Here is a 19845-nt window from a genome sequence, read left to right as displayed (position 1 = left end):
ATTAAATTATGGATTAATTAACGACGCTCGCAACTGCAGAGGTTATATCAGCGTCGCCGGATGTGCCGGAATTTTGTCCCGCAGGAGTTCTTTTACATGCCAGTAAATCTACTGACATGAGCCTGCCGCATTTAAGCACACTTAAATGCCATCGACCTGGCCCGGGATCGAACTCGCAACCTTGGACATAGAAGGCCAGCGCTATACCAACTCGCCAACGAGGTCGACGGCGGCAATGAACCTTCGGGTTCCTTAAAAGCCATTTGTAAGTAAGTAAGTTGTCGAATACACACCGCTACACAAGAAGAAAAATTAAGGTATGAGATGGGAACTCAACATTTTTAATTTAATATAAAAACACAGGCCTACATCAATATAGGAATGATTTGGACATATCATGTCGAACGAATAGGAGACTATCGCGTCCCAAAATTACTGTTGAAGTATAGAGTAAAAGGCATAAGAATTGTGAAGTTGAGGGAGAGATAAATAGAGCAATTCTAATTCATGACACCGGAACAGGCCTAATGGGTCTTAATTTTTGATGATGATGATGATGATGATGATGATGATGATGATGATGATGATGGCGGAATTGGAAACATAAAAAATTATATGCACAAAACAGATGTATACGTTCATTTGAACCTTCACAACAATGTAAACGCAAAGAACAATTTGTTTATAGCATTTCCTAATTAATTTTTGATGTTTCCAATTCCGCCAACATAATATAACAATTTCTGAATTCCCATAACAATTGTAAAATAAGAAAAATACCAATGTACAACAATTCTTTCCGGCATTGTTAGTAGTAAATATATCCTACATCAGTATAGTAATATTATATACTAATATTCATCAATTCAATGAATATTTGTGAAGGAACTATTAAAAACCTTTAAAATTAAGATTATTCTAATAATTTTCACACCTCTGTAACTGCTTCGATCTCTCCTTGATATTTTAAACTTACTGGTCCTCTGACAACAAAGACTTTTTTTGCCGCTGGCACTCTTATAATTGTATAAGGCTGAAGAAATAACCTTAGGATCCTTTAAAAAATTCTTTTACTCCGAAGTCAGGAGTACTTAAGCACCCTCTTCACCTCTCGAGTGGTCTTCACTCCTCTATCTCCCTACCTCGATCTACAGCCCTCTTCTATTGTTTAAGGAAAAGTCAAGATTTAAGTAGATAACGGCAGGTTTATTAATATTCGTGCACAAGTAATATCAACACCGAATTTTAAGGTTGTAAGTGTGGCTTATTTAGTTATTACTTCTATGAATAGATGGCAAAGATAACAGTCAAGTGTCGCCAATCATACTTAAGTAGACAGTGGATGCGGGATGACTTATCGTTGAATGCAGATGCATAATTTACTGTATGTTACATTTTTTTCATTCAGACCATTGGCTCAACAGGTTTTAAACGTAAACAGACGACGTCAACATGCTACTGTATCTCCGTACAGTCAGAAGGAAAAGAAAAATAACGTACTGTAGTACATACCTTGCAAGGTTCAGTCCTCGTCATCATTGATGCAATTACCAGCGTTTTACAGTAAACGATGTTATATTGTCGTAAGTTGTCGAAGCTGAATCGTCTTCGCCTATCGCTTAAACAGTTTTTGTATCGAGAGAATGTCTGAAGAAAACTCTAAAATAGGGATCACTCAATTTCTTTACAGCCGTGGCGAAAATGCGACTCACGAGCACATTGTGGCTCGCAATGATAGCTGTGCATTTCCTTTCCTTCGTACCTTCCCCAACCCCCACCCTCTCACTCACTGGAGTCAAACTCCGTTCCATTTGTATTTGTCTCTGACCTGCGAGTGGCGTATCGTCGCAATGTCTCTCTCGAAACCATGTACCTCTACAAAATCGAAAGTTTCCAGTAGGATGGAAGGACGCATTTTTTTGCTGCTAATATGATGAGAATATTAATTGTATGATTTGTTCACAAGTATTGCGAGGAAAACGGTTGTATAACATAAAACATCATTATACTATATGTCACTGATGAAACATTAAAAGGTTAAGTGTTGTTATTATTATTATTATTATTATTATTATTATTATCATCATCATCATCATCGTCATCGTCACTGTACGTCGATCCCTTTTCAGTAGATTTACGAATAATGCTGTTAGATCTTCAATTTAAATTCACAGATTTACAATGTGAATGTTAAACGAAAGCTAGATGTAAGGACTTGACAAATGTTGAACTTTTCAAATCTTAGCCAAAAAATTAATATCGAAAACTTCGTTTTTTCGCTTGCTCTTTTGAAGCCACGTTCGCCACAACTTACGTTTGTGAAAAATCATTTTCATCAATGAAAATAGTAAAAACTAAATTTAGATCACGACTTACAGACAAATACCTTTGTGATCAAGTAATATTGGCAGTAAGTGACATAATTCCTGATTTTGAAACATTGTCGCAGAGACATTCTGAAGACAATTAATTTTAGGTTGTGATAATGTGTCCTATGTTTTCTTGTTCATTTCTTCCTTCGTTACACGTACTAAACATTAGTTTGTAGCCTTGTACTGTATAAAATTTTATTGAAGTGCTTGACGTAAGGAAAATGAAAAACCGTTAATAAGTCAGACAGTTGCTTCACTTCCCCTTCGGGTGTCCGCCTCCCTCTATAGGTGCTATGCACGTTGCAGGTTTCACAGTGGCTCGGCGCACGATGACGTTTTCGCCACGGCTGCTTTAGAGGAATATTTGCATTGAGCATCATATTGCACGTGTCGTTTAGACCCGCAAAACTAAATGATGATGATGATGATGATGATGATGATGATGATGATGATGATGATGATGGTTCCTCGGATTTCATTTCAACGCATTTCCTGTTGCAATGTTCTCTATAGCCTGAGTTGTTCTGGTTTTTATTTCAATTTTACATACATTACACACGATATTGTCTTCGTTAATACATAAAATGTCACTCTCGTACTTCTTAATTGCTTTTTCGTATCTGTGAGCGAATTTAACGTTTTGACTTCGACATTAGGAATGGATCAGCACTACACTATTCAACTCGTACTAAATACTTGACCAGGATAACACAACTGTTCCTTCGTTATGTACGCTGCTGTACTCGCCAGGTACACTAAAGACGGACGGCGCGGCACGTGCTATATACTCCGATTCGAAACGAGTTCACTTTTCCTTAAGTCATCCCGCATCCACTGTCTATACTTAAGTATACTCGCATTATAGAAATCAATTTTTCATCCCACTCTACTGATTGTAAAATAACACTGGGTTTAGCTGGAAACCGCTGATATTGTCAATAATGAGAATAATTTATGCTTAATCTACATAAACATTTTCCCTGATACTTTTTAACGGTTCTCAATAATGGTGTCACCTATTGAGAAGTAGCGGAACTCTTTCAAAGTTTGTCAATTTCTAATATCTTTGGTTCTAACTTATCCGTGGTTAGTAAGTTCGCTTACACGATCAAAAAATCGTAGGTCACATATCTTTGAACGTCAGTGAACAGACCGAATATTTAGTCCTGACGGCTCTGCGACGCGAAAGAGGGGAAGTAATAGGAGAAGTGGGGAGAGTTCCGGAGTAGAGATAGGGCGAGCGGTCAGTAAAGGCAAGCGAGTGAATAACCCAAACACCCCTTGGTGTAACTAAATGGACTCGCCTTTCCCACGCGCACATCTCCGGCGACTTTCAGGACTAAATAATCGTACTGTACTACCTAATTTATATGGAGCCAAACCTAGGACTGCACTGACAAAGAATTTTTTCTGGTAATCGAATATATTTCTGGATTCCAAAAAACCGCAGTATACTCTAATTTAGATCGAACGATGGAATTACACAAAACTATTATAGCTCTGACTTTAAATTTACTGGACTTTTACATAAAAATTTTAACTTTTACGCGCCAAATTTATAATATTATTAATATGATTATGAAATATAAAATCAGTACTAAATAATATGACAAAGTATATGATTATGTCTCGTGACGAGAATATTGTACGAAACGGAAATATAAAAATTGGAAATTTATCTTTTGAAGAGGTGGAAAAATTCAAATACCTTGGAGCAACAGTAACAAATATAAATGACACTGGGGAGGAAATTAAACACAGAATAAATATGGGAAATGCGTGTTATTATTCGGTTGAGAAGCTTTTATCATCCTGTCTGCTGTCAAAAAATCTGAAAGTCAGAATTTATAAAACAGTTATATTACGGATTGTTCCTTATGGTAGTGAAACTTGGACTCTCAATTTGAGAGAGGAACATAGGTTAAGGTTGTTTGAGAATAAGGTGCTTAGGAAAATATTTGGGGCTAAGAGGGATGAAGTTACAGGAGAATGGAGAAAGTTACACAACACAGACCTGCACGGATTGTATTCTTCACCTGACATAATTAGGAACATTAAATCCAGACGTTTGAGATGGGCAGGGCATGTAGCACGTAGGGGCGAATCCAGAAATGCATATAGAGTGTTAGTTGGGAGGCCGGAGGGAAAAAGATCTTTGGGGAGGCCGAGACGTAGATGGGAGGATAATATTAAAATGGATTTGAGGGAGCTGGGATATGATGATAGAGACTGGATTAATTTTGCTCAGGATAGGGACTAGTGGCGGGCTTATGTGAGGGCGGCAATGAATCTCCGGGTTCCTTAAAAGCCAGTAAGTAACTAAATAAAATACAATGGATTATAACATACTTTTGGGGAATAGGGCTCTATCTGCTGTCACAGATTAAGATAAACACAACACAAGGGATAAACCCTCCGTGCCGATGAATCTCCAATTCTCTGCTAAATCCAAAAAAGGGCTTTTGATTAAATGTATCACCGTAATATGTTATTTGAATATGAAAACTGGGCTGTAATTATTCTGGATTTGCAGATCTCTCTGAAGGTACGGAGTTGCAAAGAACGACATCAACATGCCCCATAATCTCCTTTTTACATATTTTTTTTACTTTTTCTGTTGTTTTTATCGCATCACCGCATTATAGCTCATGTCACGGTAAGAGTAGAGTTTTTTCACAGGGTTCTGGCATTAAACACATTGCCACAATTCTGCATATGAAACAGGGACATGGCCTGTCTCGCCAGGCAGAGAGAGAGGTCAGTTTGTTGTTACAAGCTCTGTTTGTGCTAAGCCTTGTGCACTCTGCGGCAGGGCTATCCAAATCAAAAAGCTATTCTAGTTTTACTCGCATTTATAGTTTTAATTATTTTGATTTTAAAGATATGCCTCATTATCTATCTTATACATCTTATTCCGTAACTTATTTTGTGCGAGATCGTGCGTATTTGCTTGGTTTCCGCACAAAACTAATCCGCGGAAAGTATAAAATTCCACATTCAGTATTCCCAACCTAACACACATAATAATTTCCCTCTTCTTACCGCTTAAGTGGCATATTGATTTTACTGCTTTAAGCTTTTAACATATTATTTTTAGAGACGTTCAATAGAGTAATAATTATAAATTGGAAACTTACCACTGCAATTTCACCTAAGTTGCACTGTTAATTATTGTTTTTAAATATTTGCAAAAATTAAGTACATTCTACAACTCCACTAAAGTTACTGCATTCGTGACGCAAGTAACATTAAGGAAGCCGTGAAAAAATCAACAAGATTCCAGACTCATCATAGACTGGGGGGGGGGGAAAGACAGACGTATATCACGGCCTGCTAGAGTATAGTAAACATAGAAAACATTTTAAAGCAACAATGTTGAAGATAGATATTTTTGTTTTGCAAATTTGCCGTCATTGAACAGAAACCAAGATGGAGATTTCATTGCAACTAATTAGAAATTCCTCTTTCAGGTATGTAATAAACGATCTTCGCACAAAATAATGTACGATACACGAGTGGTATGTTTTCTTTAAATTCTCGGAAATTAAAAAAGGTCAATTACGTTTCGCTTTTTCAAATTTTTACTCGAAAACATGAAAACTTCAACATACCGCTCTTGTAACGCATATTACTATTAATGGCTGTCAGCGGAAAGTTAGGAATAGTAAAGGTCTCATGTTGTATATTTACATACTGTATGCACTTTATCCTTGATTTTTTATTAAATCTCGCATTGTTTTAACATCAGTCTCGTATTATGATGCGACGTGACCCACAGTTTCTCTTTCCCCAAACCACTTACTTGCATTTTGTTCGATACTTGGAACAACACGTTTCTTTCGACACTCATGGAATACATTTTATATAGAATTATGAAGGCTACTCCAACAGTAGACCAAAACTGTATAAGTGTAATTGCTTGTAATGACACTCACTAGAAAAAATACGTATACTAATTATAACGTTAACAGTATGTACTTCATGTTTCCCTAGCAACAAAAAAAAAAAAAAAAGGCTAGAGAGAGACAGTCGGATAATCCGCCAATCGGTTAATAGGTAATAGGGTGACGGATAATCGGGTTTCTACTGTACTTCGAAGGAAAATTTTCTCGAACTGACATATTCCCAAATCCAATTTCGCGAATCCTCTTTCCCGAATATCCAACAACACGAATCCATTGGTACATTTCCTGAAATTTATTGGATAAATTTCTTCCAGAATGAAAGCTGACCAATAATAAGAGAATAACTTTTTGTTGTCACTAATTTCTTTTATTGGTTATTTCACGATGCTTTTTCAACTGCTATACTGGGTGTTCAGTTCAAAGTGCGTCATGGCTCGCTGTATGCCGTCACGTGGCTAGTCGATGAGTCTAGAGAATTCAAACTTCCTACACTTCCGCAGAGGTGTATTACTTACCTGCCAGAGAAGTTGCCTAGCAAGCACGGCGCTCATTCGGAAGGGTACTTACAGATAAGTACCGTAACGCCGGTAGTGGCAGGAATGTGAACTGTTTCGAAACATGTACTGAGGTGAGTTTTTTCTTACTATCGGGATATGGAGAGAGGGTTAAGACGATTACTTACGAATTTGTTGACATTAACTTCGACGGTCAACATGGACACGGAGCATTTGATTTGTATTGTGGAATGTTGCCGTACGCAACCGATGATAACAAATACCGTGCGTACGACTTGCCCGCGCAAAACACAGTTCGAAAGAGGTTATGGTAGCACACAGACCATACAGTCCGCCATATGTTGCTACGACGTTCAAGTTATACCGTATACGTTGTCAAGTTCAGATTGAACTTCTTGATTAATAGGCAACTTCTCTGACACCAAAGCTGAAACTGGCTTCAAATCGCTGACTCATCAACAATGACGTTATGACACACTTTGAAATGAACATCCAGTAGTTATATAGCGTCTGAAGGAGATGAAGGTGATAATGCCGGCGAAATGAGTGTAGGATCCAGAGCAAAATGTTACCCAGATTTGCTCTCTATGATTTTAGGAGAAAACCCCGGAAGAAACCTCAACCAGGTAACTTGTCTCAGCAGGAATTTGAACTCGAGCCCACTCGTTGTACGATCAGGCACGCTAACTGTTACTACACAGGGGTGAACTCACTGCTTGCTAACTATACTCTGTTTATCTGCAGAATCAAAATTTACGAGGTACATAAGAAATTTGTATCTTAACCCTAAGTTCGAACTAAAACCCACGAGTATATGTCCATACCTGCACAAGTACCTTTCAGCACCGCACTCATTTCGCTATCAGCTCACTCATTGCACTGGAACTACGACATATTTCACTAATACTATCCTGGTTTCACTAACGCTTCAAAAACATTTCACTGCTCAAACACTTTGCTCTATCACTATAAACTATAAAACTTCACTGACACAACACACTTCTTCACTGATACAACACTTCAATTAATAACAAAACATCAAATACATCCTTTAAATGATGTGCATAATATACTACCGTCTATTAGTAAAGTCCTTAAGCCTATTTTTAAATATATTTTTGGTTGTTGGTAAAGTCTTTAGTAAGTCTTCAGGTAATGCATTCCAGTCCCTGATAGTACGATTGAGAAAAGAAAACTTTGCAGTGTCCGTCCTGTGTTTTCTTTCCCTCAATTTATGTGAGTGGTCGTTCCTTGAAGAGTATAAACAATTAATACCATCTCAGACAGGAGTGCACACAATAGTCCCACGACGACCTATACATAGTTGGGTAAAATAGCCTATTAACGGCGGAGAAATTTCTATTGGAAATAATCCAGTGCCCCGGCATGCATAAATCACATTTTCTCCCTTACGTGCAAGGAGTTGCGGTAGTAAAAAAATTGTAAACTATGTTTTATTTAACGACGCTCGCAACTGCCGAGGTTATTATCAACGTCGCTGTTGTGCCGGAATTTTGACGCGCAGGAATTCTTTTACATGCCAGTAAATCTACTGACACGAGCCTGTCGCATTTAAATACCATCAACCTGGGCCAGGATCGAATCCGCAACCTTAGGCACAGAAGTGCTCTACCGACTGCGCAACGCAGGCCGGCTAGTTCCGGTAATGTATTGACAAGAAAATCAATAATAATAATAATAATAATAATAATAATAATAATAATAATAATAATAATAATAATAATAATAATAATAATAATTTGTTTGCCGTTGTTTTATTGTTGCAGGGAAAATAACTCTCTTTTATGGATAGGTATGTACTGGCTATAATTTATTTACCGTTTTGGGGAAATTTACATTAAATATACAGAGTGTTTCCGAGGTGGTGTTACAAACTTTCAGGGATGATGGCCAAGGGCACATGTTTCAATTTGAGATAAGGAACCCTGGTCCGGAAATGACTGAGTCGAAAGTTATAAGCAAAAATAGTTGTGTGGAAATGAAATAATTTTATTCCTCTGTACACCTTATTTATTTATATTTATCTGTACATCTTACACATACTGTATTCATCTGACGTTGTTTATGTTGTCTACTTACATTATTCCGTTCAGTGCGCTGTCTGAGAGATGGGGACAGGAAACTACACCAAAGCAATGGAGATAGCGTAATGTGTAACAGACATGGTCGGTCCTGATATGCACGTCTGTAGACAGAAGTGTATGAGTACAAGTTTCAGTGTCCAGTCGATCAGTCCTAGTGAAATGGAGGAGTACACGAGAGCGGAATAAGCACACCTGATTTTCGAATACGGATGAGCCAATGGCAACAGTAGACAAGCTCACAGATTGTATCGGTACAGGTACCCACGTAGGAGACATCCGGCCCATATCATTTTTCCAAAAGTTAAGGAAAGGGGGGCACGTGGCACCAAATTACAATTCCATTTCCACACAACTATTTTTGTTTATAACTTTAGACTCATTTCAGGACCAGGGTTCCTTATCTCAAATTGATACATGTGCCCTTCGCCATCATCCCTGAAAGTTTGTAACACCACCTCGGAAACACCCTGTATAATTAAATTAATGTTTGCTCTCATCCTAGACTTAATTATAAATAATTTTTAATTAAGTGTTTCATCTATACAAATGCAGACCTTGATAAAGTACGGTAACCAGTAACGGAAAGAGAAATGTTGTACATCAGGGAGTTAAAGAGAAAGGGTTTGGTCACCCTTTCATTAAGGGAGCGACGTGCCAAACTGCTGTAGGTGTGCAGCAGAAGCGGTAGTTGTACTGCAAGCCACTAATTGCAGCGACCGAGAAGAGCGCTGGGATCCGACTGCACAGCACCCGGGGCTACTTCGTACGGTCCGTCCAATAACGTACACGCAGACTTTCGCTTTGACCGCGTCCAGTTCCTGCTTTATTCACTTGCTTTTCAAATACCGCTTCCGACTGTGTTACTGATCCCGAACTCAGTGGAGATCGGAGACAATTGCGAATGGAAAAGGAGAGACATATCCAATTCAACAGTCGTAAACTTTCAAGTGTAGTTTTACTTCATCATTTGCACTTAAAATTTAATGACAAATTTACATTACGCTTACATACCACTATTATTATTATTATTTTTATTATTATTATTATTATTATTATTATTATTATTATTATTATTATTGGGGCTAAAAGGGATGAAGTTACAGGAGAATGGAGAAAGTTACACAACGCAGAGCTGCACGCATTATATCCTTCACCTGACATAATTAGGAACATTAAATCCAGACGTTTGAGATGGGCAGGGCATGTAGCACATATGGGCGAATCCAGAAATGCATATAGAGTGTTAGTTGGGAGGCCAGAGGGGAAAAGACCTTTAGAGAGGCCGAGACGTAGATGGGAAGATAATATTAAAATGGATTTGAGGGAGGTGGGATTTGATGATAGAGACTGCATTAATCTTGCTCAGGATAGGGATCAATGGCGGGCTTATGTGAGGGCGGCAATGAACCTCCGAGTTCCTTAAAAGCCAATAAGTAATTAAGTATTAGGGGAGATTCGGGTAGTATCGGACATCGGGTAATAGCGGACAGTGAGTTTCTTTCATCTACCACACGATGATAGTACCTGATTGACATGGTTACGTTTCTGTGATGTCACATAGAGAAACGTAACCATGTCATTCAGGTACTACCATATGGCGGTAGATGAAAAAAACGCACTGTCCGATACTACCCGACTCTCCCCTATTATCAGAATAATAATAATAATAATAATAATAATAATAATAATAATAATAATAATAAATTATTATTATTATTATTGGGGCTAAAAGGGGATGAAGTTACAGGAGAATGGAGAAAGCTACACAACGCAGAACTGCACGCATTATATCCTTCACCTGACATATTAGGAACATTAAATCCAGACGTTTCAGATTGGCAGGGCATGTAGCACGTATGGGCGAATCGAGAAATGCATATAGAGTGTTAGTTGGGAGACCAGAGGGGAAAGGACCTTTGGGGAGGCCGAGACGTAGATGGGAAGATAATATTAAAATGGTTTGAGGGAGGTGGGATATGATGATAGAGACTGGAATAATCTTGCTCAGGATAGGGACCAATGGCGGGCTTATGTGAGGGCGGCAATGAACCTTCGAGTTCCTTAAAAGCCAATAAGTAATTAAGCATTATTATTATTATTATTATTATTATTATTATTATTGTTATTATTGTTATCATTATTATTATTACTATTACTATTATTATGAGTATAAGGATACCGTGCATCAGTTATTCATATTTTCAAAAAGGCATATGACTCGGTTAAGAAAGAAGTTTTATATGATATTCTTATTAAATTTGGTATTCCCAAGAAACTAGTTCGATTAATTAAAATGTGTCTCAGTGAAACGTACAGCTGAGTTCGTATAGGTCAATTTCTGTCAGATGCGTTTCCAATTCACTGTGGGCGAAAGCAAGGAGATGCACTATCGCCTTTACTATTTAACTTTGCTCTAGAATATGCCATTAGGAAAGTCCAGGAGAACAGAGAGGGTTTGGAATTGAACGGGTTACATCAGCTGCTTGTCTATGCGGATGACGTGAATATGTTAGGAGAAAATCCACAAACGATTAGGGAAACTATGGGAATTTTACTGAGAGCAAGTAAAGAGATAGGTTTGGAAGTAAATCCCGAAAAGACACAGTATATGATTATGTCTCGTGACGAGAATATTGTACGAAATGGAAATACAAAAATAGGAAATTTATCTTTTGAAGAGGTGGAGAAGTTCAAATATCTTGGAGCAACAGTAACAAATATAAATGATACACGGGAAGAAATTTAACAAAGAATAAATATGGGAAATGCCTGTTATTATTCGGTTGAGAAGCTTTTATCATCCAGTCTGCTGTCAAAAAATCTGAAAGTTAGAATTTATAAAACAGTTATATTACCGGTTGTTCTGTATGGTTGTGAAACTTGGTCTCTCACTTTGAGAGAGGAATATAGGTTAAGGGTGTTTGAGAATAAGGTGCTTAGGAAAATATTTGGGGCTAAGAGGGATGAAGTTACCCAACACAGAACTGCATGCATTTTATTTTTCACCTGACATAATTAGGAACATTAAATCCAGACGTTTGAAATGGGCAGGGCATGTAGCACATATGGGCGAATCCAGAAATGCATATAGAGTGTTAGTTGGGAGGCCGGAGGGAAAGAGACCTTTGGGAAGGACAAAACGTAGATGGGAAGATTATATTAAAAAGAATTTGAGGAGGTGGGATGTGATGAAAGAGACTGCATTAATCTTGCTCAGGATAGAGACCAATGGCGGGCCTGTGTGAGGTGGGCAATGAACCTCCGGGTTCCTTAAAAGCCAGTAAGTAAGTAAGTATGTAAGTGTTATTATTATGTTCCGCATTTCAGCTACCTATAAACTGGAATCAAGTTGCCTAATTCGAAGTATATGTGACGTCACAGCGCAGGTACAGGTACGTTGTATACAAAATAGTTACGCATCCTCTGCCCTCTTCCTCTAGAAAGTCAAAATCGGGACGCAGTCATAGTGAGTAGTCTTATCGATCACTGCTCTTACTAGTAGTATTATTTAAATAACTACGTCTTTCTGACTAATTGAAGGTTCATTGCAGAGGTAAAATACCTTAGGTAAGACGCTCAAGCTTGTAATATTGCAGGGCAAAGTTGAACATATTTGAATTAACATTTTCACTATCATAGACAACATTACATAAAAATTGTGTAAAATAAACGTAAAAGTGACAAAAAACAATGCACTGATAGATTCTTAGTGATACATCAATTACATAATATATGTTCTTCGGTTATATTTCATACTAGCCGTACCCGTGCGCTCCGCTGCACCCGTTAGAAATAAATATAAAGTAAGTACATAATTAAAATAGAGTATTTGATCCAGGCAACATTCGTGTTTGATAGAAGGATAAATCGTTTAATATGTTACTTAATTTAAATTGCATCCAAATAATTAAAACGCGATCATTTTGGTCCAGAGACCACTCACTTGGTGCAATGACAATTCCTTTAACATGTTTCTAATTTTTATTACATGCAACCATAGTTTAATGAACATTGACATCATTTAGATTTAATGTGTATACTTTATATTACTTGTTATAGGTTTCCATTGAATTATGGCAATAACTTAATTTTAACACTTGTTTTCTACGTATTCAGTAAATGGCGTTTGGCCCACTATGGTTCTGAACCCTACAAATAACTTAAATTATATTATATAATATTACATATTATATTATATTATATTATATTATATTATATTATATTATATTATATTATATTATATTATATTATATTATATTATATTATATTATATTATATTATATCAGAAGTTACTGTAATAACATTATAGCATTATGTCCACCTAGAGAAACTACACTTTCCAATGGTGAAATAATAATTAATTATACAAATCGGTTAATTTAGTTTCCGATATTACTTCATACAAACACAGAAACATTCTCTGTAGGCTATCTTTTATAGCTTTCGATTGTTGTTGTCCAAGGCCCCTTATAGACGAAGTCATTTATTTTTTATTTCATTATACGGCCTTAGATTGCAGTTATTTTAATTTTAAAACTCATTTATCTCATTAAATATCAGTCCTATCAAAATTTTTCATGGAATAGAACGTATCGCAAATTATGTTTAAAGAAACTTTTGCTATGTAACATTTTTCACAAAAATCAATAATAAGCGAGATATTTCGATTTATTTAATTCAGGCCCCCTTATCACCCCCCTTTTAAATAATGTATTTTGAATGCCATATAGCCTAAAATCTAAGTTACAACGAACTTAATTTATATTCCAATTTTCATCGAAATCCGTTCATCCATTATCTCGTGAAAATGTAACATACATACAGACAGACAGACAGACAGACAGACAGACAGACAGACATACAAAAATTTCAAAAAAGCGATTTTCGGTTTCAGGGTGGTTAATTATATATGTTAGGACCAAGTATTTTTGGAAAATCGAAAATTACCAGAAAAATTTCGGCTACAGATTTATTATTAGTATAGATTACATTAAGATACACAGAGTGTACCATATTTATGGGACATATTTAAAATGCACATTTCTAGGCATGGAAGAAGCACATTGATTAAACACTACTTTTAACACATAACCAAAAGATAGGAGTTTAGCACTATATTCATTGTTTGAATATCACATCCATTAGAAGGGCACCACTTGAAGAGAATATTTTTAGACTTTCTTAGTCATACTCTCCATAGTGTGTTGCTGGAATTGCCTCTTCTCCCTTCAGATGTTTTGCTATTTTGCATTGTTTTTAATTGTCTTCCAGTGCTGCCTTGATAGTAACATCTCTCCTTGTATCAGAGCAGTGTACTAGGAGGCTTTGTTCAACATGACTCATAGGGAGCGAAATTTTAAAAAAAAAAAAAGGATTTTTTTCTCCGTTTTTCACTAAATTTTGCAAATATTCAACCCTCCCCCCCAAATTATAACACTTTTCTTTTACGTTTTACTACTATTACTATTTGGTATATCTGCATGTGAAAAAGAAATTCAGAAACCTATCTCAAATCATTTTCAAGTTACAATTTTTTTGTTATTATATAAATGACTTATTTTAAGCGTGCCTTAAATTATAAACGCTACCATAAATGTAGAAAACACAGAACAGACGTGCAAAATTTTCCTTTGTTAAGGTTGCGGGTTCGATCCCGGGCCAGGTCGATGGCATGTAAGTGTGCTTAAATGCGACAGGCTCATGTCAGTAGATTTACTGGCATATAAAAGAACTCCTGCGGGAGAAAATTCCGGCACATCCGACGACGCTGATATAACCTCTGCAGTTGCGAGCGTCGTTAAATAAAACATAACATTTCCTTTGTTAACCGCACAATAGTAGACTGGAACAGCTTACCTGCGGCAATCTTTCAGAATGGTCCTCTCAAAATCAATACATTTAAGGAAAGGTTGAGAAGATTAGAGTGAAAATGTAATTGTAGGTGCAATGTAATTATGTAAGTTGTGTCATGTAATTAATTAAATTGATACGTAATTAATTAAGATGATATGTAATTTAGTTGATATGTAAATAAATTAAGGTGATATGTAATTAAGATATGTAATTAAGTTGATTTGTAATTAATTAAGGTGATATGTAATTAAGTTGATTTGTAATTAATTAAGGTGATATGTAATTGCTTAAATTGGTAATAGTTGGGTGAAATAGAAGTACTTATAAGTTAGTTTTACTTTTGCTTATTGTAGGCGTTATTATAGAATAGTTTTTATTTATAGTCCTAGGTTTATTGCATCTATTTATTTATATTTGGAAATAAATTTAGGTTTATTTTATCTCATTTTATTTATTTTATTTGCTGTAATTATTGTATAATTGTATTGGTATTATTGTATATTATATATCACTGCCACCGGGTGTATACCCAATTGTAGTGTTAATAAATACTGTACATACCTAGGGTACATAAAGTTTCAATGTATAGAGCTGGTTTTTAATAAAAAGTAGCATTTCTACTGCACATTCAGGCCCTACAGTAAAATGTGTATGTCAGGACAAAGTTCAAGGTCTGTAGCTCATTTCCTGTTTTGAATGGATGACCTCAAACTTTTTGCCGACACTGTATATAAATACAAGGAAAAGCTTCAAATATTAGAAGAAAATTAATAATCTATAGCTATAGATTCACTTGTGACAAAACAAATTTAGATCCTAGGAGTAAGCTGTTTGGGTGTGCAAACAGTTTCCTCAAGGTATCTGTCCCCTTACGGCTCTAATTTTTCTATAGTTATGGTTTTCTTCGCCCGAGGTTTGCAAAATGTCGTCTTTTTCCCAGCAACTCTGTTTAGTTTAATCGTTACTCTAGAGTCCTTGTTGCAGTATTATTTCCTTTATTATAACGTTCTATCCTCTTCTTTCTTTTATCTGTCCTCATCTCTTGCCTCTATTCGAATCCTCGGAGAACGGTGCCAACCCAGTGTAGAACCCTCGAGTATACTTCACACATCTACACACACACACACACACACACACACACACACACACACACACACACACACACACACACACACACACACACACATCATTGCATTGCCAACTTGGCTAGAACCTCAACAGTCTCTCTATCTCTCTCTCTCTCTCCACTTCTCAGCCTCTCCTATGAAACGAGTGGAGTAGAGTGAGTAGTTGATGGCTCGGTATCCATGGTAACAGACCTGACGGCCCCATTGTCGCCACCTCGTTGCCTTGTAGATAAGCAACCCACCACACACACCATTACGTAACTCCCTCCTTAAGTACAACAGTTACAGCAGAGGGGAGACTTGAAATATTTTACAACTTACTTGCATAGCATTTCAGTTCATTAAGCTTCAATTGTTGGCTCTATGCAGTCCCTGCCTGGTCTTCATATTCACGGTTAGTGTTTGAATTAGCTAAGTGGGAAGCCAGACAGTTCAGCAACTTTGTTGTTACAATAGAATTTTATTTTATTTTATAAAATGAGATTTGACGAGGTCATACGACCCAGATTATGAGGAAATATTAAAGGAACTCAAAGTTTATATCGAAATAAAAAAAAATACTTATTGACAAAGGTAATGGAATGGGAGAAATAAGAGCAGATATTGATGCTGGTGTTACACAACGACAGGGATGCAAAAGTGTGCTACAATTGTGGCACACGTCACAAGCCAAAACACGTGACTCATCCCTTCCTTTCACCCCCACACGTCATTGGAAATGGTAGGGGGAGAGGAAATATGTATTCAGTGTGTTTGCGGACGTTACTTACTTACTTATTTACTGGCTTTTAAGGAACCCGGAGGTTCATTACCGCCCTCACATAAGCCCGCCATTGGTCCCTATCCTGAGCAAGATTAATCCATTCTCTATCATCATACCCCACCTCCCTCAAATCCATTTTAATATTATCCTTCCATCTACGTCTCGGCCTCTCCAAAGGTCTTTTTCCCTCCGGCCTCCCAACTAACACTCTATATGCACTTCTGGATTCGCCCATACGTGCTACATGCCCTGCCCATCTCAAACGTCTTGATTTAATGTTCCTAATTATGTCAGGTGAAGAATACAATGCGTGCAGTTCTGTGTTGTGTAACTTTCTCCATTCACTTGTAACTTCATTCCTTTTAGCCCCAAATATTTTCCTAAGCACCTTATTCTCAAACACCCTTAACCTACTCTATGTTCCTCTCTCAAAGTGAGAGTCCAAGTTTCATAACCATAAAGAACAGGACGTCACAGATACATAATTCAAGGTCGGTGGATTGTAGACGGGGAACAAACTCTTTCCTCATGCTTCCACCCCTCTCTTCCCCAGTTATGCATCCACTGCACAAGAATGTGCAGTCTTAAATGCTTCTTAATACTGTATTTAATTGGACGGTATCGCTTTTATATGGCAGAACATTATAGATGATCAATTTTTTATTGATAGAAAGAGAGTTAACGGTCTATTATCTGCAGACGAACAAACAATTATTACTAACTGGAGGACGAGCTGCAGAAAGTGATATACAGGGTGAAGGGGAACTTATGCATTAATTTACAGAGGTAATAAATCAAGTCTATTCATTCATTCATTTATTTACTTATTTATTTGCTTACCTGTTTATTTATTTATTGATTTATTTATTTACTTATTTACTTATTTCTTTATTTACTTACTGACATGCTTACTTACTTACTTATTTACTTACATACTTACTTACATACTTAATTACTTATTTACTTGCTTACTTATTTATTTATTTATTTACTTATTTATTTATTTACTTATATATTTATTTACTTACTTAATTACTTACTTACATACTTATTTACTTATTTATTTATTTACATATTTATTTATTTACTTACTTACATACTTACTTATTTACTTATTTATTTATTTATTTACTTATTTACTTACTTATTTACTTACTTTCTTATTTATTTATTTATTTACTCACTTATTTACTTACTTATTTATTTACTTACTTACTTATTTACTTACTTATTTATTTACTTATTTATTTATTTACTTACTTACTTACCTACTTACTTACATACTTAGTTACTTACTTATTTATTTATTTATTTATTTATTTATTTTATTGCTAGTAAGATTGCAATGAATACAAGTTAATAAATACAATGAAAGATAAACTAGCCCACTCCTGAATGAGTAAGACTCGTGCTCAGGAGAAGATTCCAATACAGACAAAAATAAAATTAAAATTGAGAGTGAATACAGAGACTAAAATATGTTTAATATGTTTAAACCTAAACTATAGATCCAATACAAATTTTTTATTTGTTTATTAATTCTGTGGTGTTCGGGTAAAGGGTTATAAGTCATTTTTTGTCCAGTTGGAATTTTGTTCCCCGGATGAACACATAAGTTAAATTACACAAGTGCGTGTGCAAAAATAAAAGAATACAAGCAATTGATGTGTTCTATTTGTGTAGAAAATTATTTGTAATAAGAGTTCCAAGTTTAATTTTCATTTAGGCCTATCTCCAAACTCATTTTTATGACTTATCTCCCTTTACCCAAACAACACAGAGTTGGAGAGGATTCGTGGTTAAAATAATACTAGAATAAAATTTGTTTAATAATCTGGGACCTTGACTCATGCTATGATAAAAAGCTGCATTGGCTTTACATTTAGGTTCAGACAAACGCAGAGAATTCATATTTTTAGTTCTATATTTATGTATATACCTTTCAAAGTAATTAAGATTTCTGTGAAAATATTTTAATAAAATAAAATAATAAATATGTATAATGTTGAAAACTTTGAAATGTTTAAACAACAATAATATTTCTTTTTTTTTTAAACAAATTTTAATACTTTTTTCTATAGTAAAATTAATGGATAAAGGTTGGATTTATAAGTTCCACTCCAACCTATAATACCATAGATAAATATAGATTGAAATAATGCTAAATAAATTATACGTAAACAGTTAATTGATAAAATATTTCTTAGAACAACAAATATAATTTTTACGTAATTTATTACAAATATAATGAATATGATTATTCCATTTTAAATGACTATCAATAATGATACCTAAGTATTTAACATCCTTAACTTCATTAATAACTGAACAATTGAAATTTATATCGGAACAATCAAAATTATGCATTTTAATGTGTAGAGTAGATGAAGTTGGTTTATTACCTTTATTATTTAAAGAAAATGGGGTAGCTATGCGACCAAGTTTTCTCAAATAATTTATTTTATACGTCTAATACTTTTGAGAATGCGAAATTTGCAACGTTGCAAAGAGTAGCAGTGACCCTTGACGTCATTGCCCCGCAGTAGGGAGGAATGTAACTGCAGTCATCTACTCCGTAAGACTTGCGAGAGGAGAATGTAAACAAGAACGTCACATTTTCCTGAAGTTTAGTTTTCCTATACAAAAGTAGCCTTTTCTCAGCTTCTACTTAATCTATAAAGCTGAAATTTCCAGAAATTATTTGTACGCTTTATATTTTCAGGAATTATTTGCACGTTTTATATGTACAGAAACAATTGTTTGGTATTTGTTAATGTTAGAATGTTATGTTTCATTTAACGACGCTCGCAACTGCAGAGGTTATATCAGCGTCGCCGGATGTGCCGGAATTTTGTCCCGCAGGAGTTATTTTACATGCCAGCAAATCTACTGACATGAGCCTGTCGCATTTAAGCACACTTAAATGCCATCGACCTGGCCCGGGATCGAGCCCGCAACCTTGGGCATAGAAGGCCAGCGCTATACCAACTCGCCAACCAGGTCGACTGATATTTGTTAATTTCGGAGATGCAGGGGGTAATGTACTGGAAACTGTTGAGAAAAATAAACGAATTGGGGGGAAAATATTTTCATTAAGAAAATAAATTAAAGAAAAGATACTTATGTTTTCATTAGCTGTAAAAACTAATAAGCTGTCTAGCTTTGACAGTTTTTCTATGGAAAAAAACAAATAAAAATATTCAAG

General features: G+C 35.7%; 1 protein-coding gene across 1 annotated transcript in view; it reads right to left on the bottom strand.

The window, feature by feature from the left end:
- Positions 1–19845, bottom strand: part of nAChRalpha1 (nicotinic acetylcholine receptor alpha1) — a 641991-nt gene that overhangs the window by 431072 nt on the left and 191074 nt on the right. The window lies entirely within an intron of this gene.

Source organism: Periplaneta americana, chromosome 1 (assembly GCF_040183065.1).
Source record: "Periplaneta americana isolate PAMFEO1 chromosome 1, P.americana_PAMFEO1_priV1, whole genome shotgun sequence".
In the NCBI taxonomy this organism is placed as follows: Eukaryota; Metazoa; Arthropoda; class Insecta; order Blattodea; family Blattidae; genus Periplaneta; species Periplaneta americana.
Note: the sequence above shows the minus strand (reverse complement) of the source record. Positions and strands in the feature narration are given on the sequence as shown.